This window comes from Mytilus trossulus, chromosome 4 (genome assembly GCF_036588685.1).
Source record: "Mytilus trossulus isolate FHL-02 chromosome 4, PNRI_Mtr1.1.1.hap1, whole genome shotgun sequence".
NCBI classification, from domain to species: Eukaryota; Metazoa; Mollusca; class Bivalvia; order Mytilida; family Mytilidae; genus Mytilus; species Mytilus trossulus.
In genome coordinates this window covers 5,406,208-5,412,214 of record NC_086376.1, presented here as the reverse complement: position 1 = coordinate 5,412,214, position 6,007 = coordinate 5,406,208, and positions in this window count along the sequence as shown.

The following is a 6,007-nucleotide window of genomic DNA, read 5'->3' as shown; positions in this document are numbered from 1 at the left end:
AAAAGCATTAAGACACAACGGAGGTCGAGTTTGCCTCCAATCTGATTCTTTGTACATGTACAGCTGTGATTGAAGCCAATCTGAGGAGAAAACATGATCAGTCTTCTCCCTTTGACTTTTTTTTTAATCTGAGGAAGCAATCAAGAATATCAATTATTCTGATAAGTTCGAAGCCGCGTTTCCGAAATCATAGTGTTGAAAGGTGGTGCCCAGTAGCTGGTAAATCTCATTAACACAATAATATGACCTAAATAAATAAACAGGGGACCAGTATATATCCAATTTAATTCTTCACGGAAGGACATGATATGAAAATAAAGATACACTGTATAACAATAAACTTTTTACAAAGACTGCCTGGTCACGATCGTTATAATAAGACGTACTATATTTTTAATATTCATGTAATAGTTATGTTTACAAGTACTTGATATATATGTTACTTTTAAACGTTGCCAAGAAATACATCAAACATGTATTACGTAACAATAAAAATTAATATACGTTTGATGTATCTGATACTTATTTCGCAACAATACAATCCACGTGCTCTGTCGCATGAAGTTTTTTGTTTATTTGATTTGGCAAAGTCATATCTGTGATTTAAAACTATAATGTCCTATTTTTCATGTCTTATATTATCTAACCAGGTAAGAAACAACTAAAAAGGTGTCAAATCGTATTATTACTGATTAAATGTCGAGTCTACGACTTCTGTCGCAAAACAATTCGACATATGGATAGTGATCCAGCGGCGGTAGCGGAATTAACTATATATCTACTTAAAATCACAGAAGGATGGAGATCTTAATGCCTTATACTTTGTACGAGGGGGGCAAGGGGTTTAACTGTTATGGGGCAATTAATTTTTTTGTTATCCGTTATTCTGAAAATATATTTGCTGTTAGCTGTTATTGTCTTATTCATTGTTAGCTGTTATTAGGTTTTTTGTTATCTGTTATTGTGATAATATATATGCTGTTAACGGTAGAAATTGAAGATTATTTGACATTGGGTCTCACACTAGAAACATGATGGTCCCGTATTCGGTGAATTAAGGATTTCATTAATATATACCCATCACAGATCAACACATAAACATATTAACAAATTAATATCAGTGAGATCAAGGACAATTCCAATATATCTTAATTATATGATTAAATATCCTTTGTAATAAAATCCATTTTTTTTATGAACATGTAGCTTACTATATGGCGAGGGATATCTGATGAGGATCTCAATTAAGAACTACATGTAGGTCTTTACTACCAGTTAACATTTTATATAATAAATTACACAGACTCAGATCTGTGATTTTTTCAAAGCAGAACCAAATACATTGTATAATGAAAGTTCAAACCATGTACTGGGTTCCAAAGCCGCACATAACTCATTACAAACAAAGATGTATTTCGTCTTTAAGCCATTGTTCCACTACTTAACTATGTATTCTACTTATTAGTACACTTGGTACACTCAAAAACCCGATAATAAGTTGTTCAAATAAGGCCTTTGAAAATAGTGGAATAATTGGAGTGTCAAATTATTTAGAAGTACTTGATAAATTGCATGCTTATAATTTGTGCTTTTGATTCCTCTATCCTATATACCACTGTGCCTCAAAGTCTTATTCAAACAATCACACACCTCATGCATTGAATGTGTATTCGGCAAAAATATTTTCAGAATGCAAATATATATATATAGTCAAACTCTTTCAGGTCATTTTTTTAGTAATAACAAACAAAAGAACTATGTCAATTGGTACTCCTTTGATACCATAACTGCCCTTAAATTTGTACTAGATATCATATTTGTCTGCTATGGAGTTTCCGTATATTATCAAGCTATCAGAATTCCAATGGGGACTAACTGTACACCACTTATTGTGATCTGTTTCTGTATTGTTATGAGTTACAATTAATGAACAATATCAGCAAAAAGGGATTAATTGTGTGCTTAATTTTCATATGATGCAGACATAATCTTTAAATCAGTCCAGGATCTGACTTATTTTAATATTTCATTTACTGTTATCTGTTTTTGTTAATTTTAATTCCTTGTTATCTGTTATAGGCCAAATCAATTTACTGTTATGCTGTTATTGGGACCCCCTTGCCCCCTCTTGTATATATATGCCTTATGTTATGAAGTAACCTCATTTCCATAAGGCATTGCTTAGTGTTAAGTTTTAATGTTTCGGTCTGTTTTTCTTAAACTATAAGCAATAGGTCAACTACATTTGGTTAATGGAAAGATTATAAGTATATATGTCTGTCTAACAGGTGTCATCAGACCTTAACCTCATTTTCATGGTTCAGTGGTCAATTGGTTAAGTTTGTTTCTAAGAAATTATAGGCAACTATATTCGGTGTATGAAATGATTCTTATGAACACTATTTAGATTGTTTATTTCTTTTCGAGTTCAGCTGCAAAACCTTTAAAATAATACATGTTAGTGATTGATTGTTGGTGTTTTTTTAAAGCGCAACTTATGACCAATTTCGTGGCGGTCTGTTTTTATGGGCGGAGGAAGCCGGAGTGCCCGGAGAAAACAACCGACCTTCGATAGATAGGAAAACTGACAATCCTATTCTATTAAGATTAGAGTCGAGTGTACCCACACGAGCTAGGTTCAAAATCACAACCCACTGTTGACTGGCTAATGATTACCATTGTAGAGCTACTTAGATTATTTGGCCACCGAGGCCCTATATACATAAATTGTAAGAAGATGTGGTATGAGTGCCAATGATACAATGATACAAATATGTATCCAAGTAAAAGGAAACCATTATAGCTCAAAGTACAGCCTTCAACACGGAGCCTTGGCTCACACCGAACAGCAAGATATAAAGGACCCCAAAAAATGACTAGTATAAATCGACTCAAACAGGAACATCAACGGCCTAATCTATATAGGAGAAACGAGAAACAGTTATGAACAAAATACTACCGATGAACACCATGAAACTCACTTAGGACAGGTGCAAACAAATTCATCGTGATGTTTCAGAAACAATAAAAACATAGTTGGATCTGAAAATTATTCCTCGACCCAGACACCAAACACGTATTTTGTTTTGGACGTATAACTATTGATCACCGAAGATATATATATGTATATATTTATCATTTTGACGCATTTAAAAAAAATAAGAATTGCAGTTATCTTTTTGAGCCCTTTATAGCTTGCTGTTCGGTATACATACCAAGGATCTGTGTCGTAGGCCGTACTTTGACCTATAACATATAATTGTTTACTTTTTTCATAGGCACTGGCTACGGTTACATGGAAATGTAACAATACTAAAAATATTATTGTTACATTGGAGACTAAATACCGGAATGCAAAGTTGGGTAAGGACCTGTTTAATTACGAATGTAACAATAACTAGATATCATTGAGATGCAAGCCATCTCTGTGGGCCCCGCTGTCAATAACGTTGGGTAAATAAATATAGTGTGAATCAAAATTGTAAGCGATGGACAGACCAACAGACAGACAGACCTTTGACCTAGGCAGTTGTACATACATCATGACACACCCTCTGGTGTTGGTTAAAATGGATGTCAAGTATAATATTTGAAATCATTACGGTTCCCAAGATATAGAGCGGACACAATCTTCAACTCAGGACACAGGGTTGTCAACTAAAACCAAAGTTGTTTTTTACCTTGACCTTTGACCTAGGAAGTTGTACATACATCATGACACGCCCTCTGATGGTGGTTAAAATGGATGTCAAGTATAAACTTTGAAATCATAAAGGTTATCCAGATATGGAGCGGACACGATCTTCACCACAGGACACAGAATTGTCAACTGAAACCAAAGTTTTTGACCTTGACCTTTGACCTAGGCAGTTGTACATACATCATGACACACCCTCTGGTGTTGGTTAATAAACATGTTAAGTATTAAGTATAAAATCATAACGGTTATCTAGATATGTAGCGGACACGATCCTCATCACAGGACACGGGGTTGTCAACTGAAACCAAAGTTTTTGACCTTGACCTTTGACCTAGGAAGTTGTACATACATCATGACACACCCTCTGGTGTTGGTTGAAATGGATGTCAAGTATAAACTTTGAAATCATAAGGGTTCTCAAGATATAGAGCGGACACGATCATCACCACAGGACACAGGGTTGTCAACTGAAACCAAAGTTTTTTTACCTTGACCTTTGACCTAGAAAGTTGTACATACATCATGACACACCCTCTGGTGGTGGTTTATAAACATGTAAAGTATAAAGTATGAAATCATAATGGTTTTCTAGATATGGAGCGGACACAAAGTTAAAGTGTTACGGACGGACACGCGGACGGACGGACAGACTGATCACTATAGGGCGACCCGACTTTTAGTCGGGGCCCTAATTATTGAGGCTACGGTTACATTGCGTTATTATTACATGAAAAAAACCCAGCAATGTACGATATACTAAATGATAAAAGTTGAAGACATTTATATTATATTTACAATACATACATTTGTTACATACAATTACTTCACTGTAATTTTTTATTTACAATGTCAGTTTCTACAAATCCAGTAAGTGGTTTTTAAAGTATGTTTACGTCCGACACGCTTCAAGTTGACGAACGACATTTCGTCCTCCATGGAGACATGTACATACAGAAGTTCCCAGTATTTAAGTTACAGTTAGCAAATTTTTCTTTTAATGTGTCAATTTTTTTTAGAACTGCGTTTGTATAGCTGTATGAAATGTGTGTCTTGATATTGTTTCAGTTTCGTTTAAAACGCATTCCAAGTTTTAAATTTTTCACCCTAAACAAAATTGGTAATAGAAATATCTCCATCCATTGTTCAAAGTATAATGACAATAATAAGGGTAGGTGTGCAGTTAAATACTTAAAAGTGAAACCATTGTACTTTATCTTTCGCATTTGGCACTCCTAATCTGGAGTAGTATCTTTAAGAACATCAAAACCATTAAAACGCAAATCTATTTAAACATCATTTGTTGAATAATAATATTTATTATTTATCATTATTGAGTGGGGATAGGAGGGGTCCTGATCCCGAAATCCCGGACTTAAAAAAACGAAATCCCGAAGTCCCGAATTTAAATAAAGTAAATCCCGACGTCCCGAAATCCGAAAAAAACATTCCCGGATCCCGAAAGTGTCAATCCCGAAATCCCGAGCTTAAAAACACCCGATCCCGGAGTCCCGATAAAGGTCCTACCCCCTCATTATTACAAGTATTATTGAGTACATATGAAAGAATTAAGCAATAAAACTATAGGAAACAATTAAGTTTAATAAATCTAGCGTACATTGCTGACTTGCTGTAAAGTTTTCATGTAACAATAACGTAATGTAACGGTAGCCTCAATAATTATTGTTACATTCGTAATTAATCGGTTCCTTACCCAACTTTGCATTCCGGCAATTAGTCTCCAATGTAACAATAATATTTTTATTATTGTTACATTTCCATGTAACCGTAGCCAGTGCCTTTTTCATATTGTGACTTGTAGGATAGTTGACAAATTAGCACTCATGCCCCATCTTCTAATTTATAGTAAGTGATCAACCTGTTTATATAGGTTCTATTTGGGTACCCTCACGTAAAGATTGCATACATGTATAAGCCGTCGTTGTGGAGTTATATCATTATTGAAGAAAATACTCGGAAATTCGAAAGTGGTACCTTTTTTTTGAAAGGAAAAAAGTTGGAAGTTGAAAGTTAGAATAATTATAATAGATAATTCGGTTGACAATAGATTCTTAAAAAATAATCTACTAATATACTACTGTCAGAACAATAGACTGATGTATGAGAAGTTGGTTACAGACCAGTGCCCGGAGGTCCCTCTTATATGAAACAAAGTTACCGAATTTTGGTATACAAAAAGGCAAACTGTATCTGAAAGAGAAATCAGTAGGTGCAAATAGCGCCAATCGGCCCCAATTTTATCGAAAACAATTAATTCAAAGTCAGATGTTACTAACTAAAGCGTTTAAA